Source organism: Arachis ipaensis, chromosome B10 (assembly GCF_000816755.2).
Source record: "Arachis ipaensis cultivar K30076 chromosome B10, Araip1.1, whole genome shotgun sequence".
In the NCBI taxonomy this organism is placed as follows: Eukaryota; Viridiplantae; Streptophyta; class Magnoliopsida; order Fabales; family Fabaceae; genus Arachis; species Arachis ipaensis.
Genome location: NC_029794.2, coordinates 126,173,229 through 126,173,504, shown reverse-complemented (window position 1 = coordinate 126,173,504; position 276 = coordinate 126,173,229). Strand labels below are relative to the sequence as shown.

Genomic DNA, 276 nt, shown 5'->3' with positions numbered 1-276 from the left:
TAGGATAAGTTGTATATATATAATAATATATATTAAATTATTCATGGAATTGATTTCACCAATATATATATATATATTGCTTCAAAAGGTTCATATATTAATTGATTATATATTACTTTAGCTTGAAGAAAATAGTTGTAGTTAATTTCAAGTATGCTAGGTATAATGCAGCTAGGAAATAGGAAAATGTGATTTCTTATGAAAATATCTTATTAAGAGATTTTAAATGGTTTAATATTTTAACAATATATATTTAAGTGAATTATTTTATATTTT

General features: G+C 18.8%; 1 protein-coding gene across 1 annotated transcript in view; it reads left to right on the top strand.

Moving 5' to 3' along the window:
* The window catches only part of LOC107621588 (transcription factor PRE6-like), a 1,832-nt gene that overhangs the window by 400 nt on the left and 1,156 nt on the right, over positions 1 to 276 (top strand). The window lies entirely within an intron of this gene.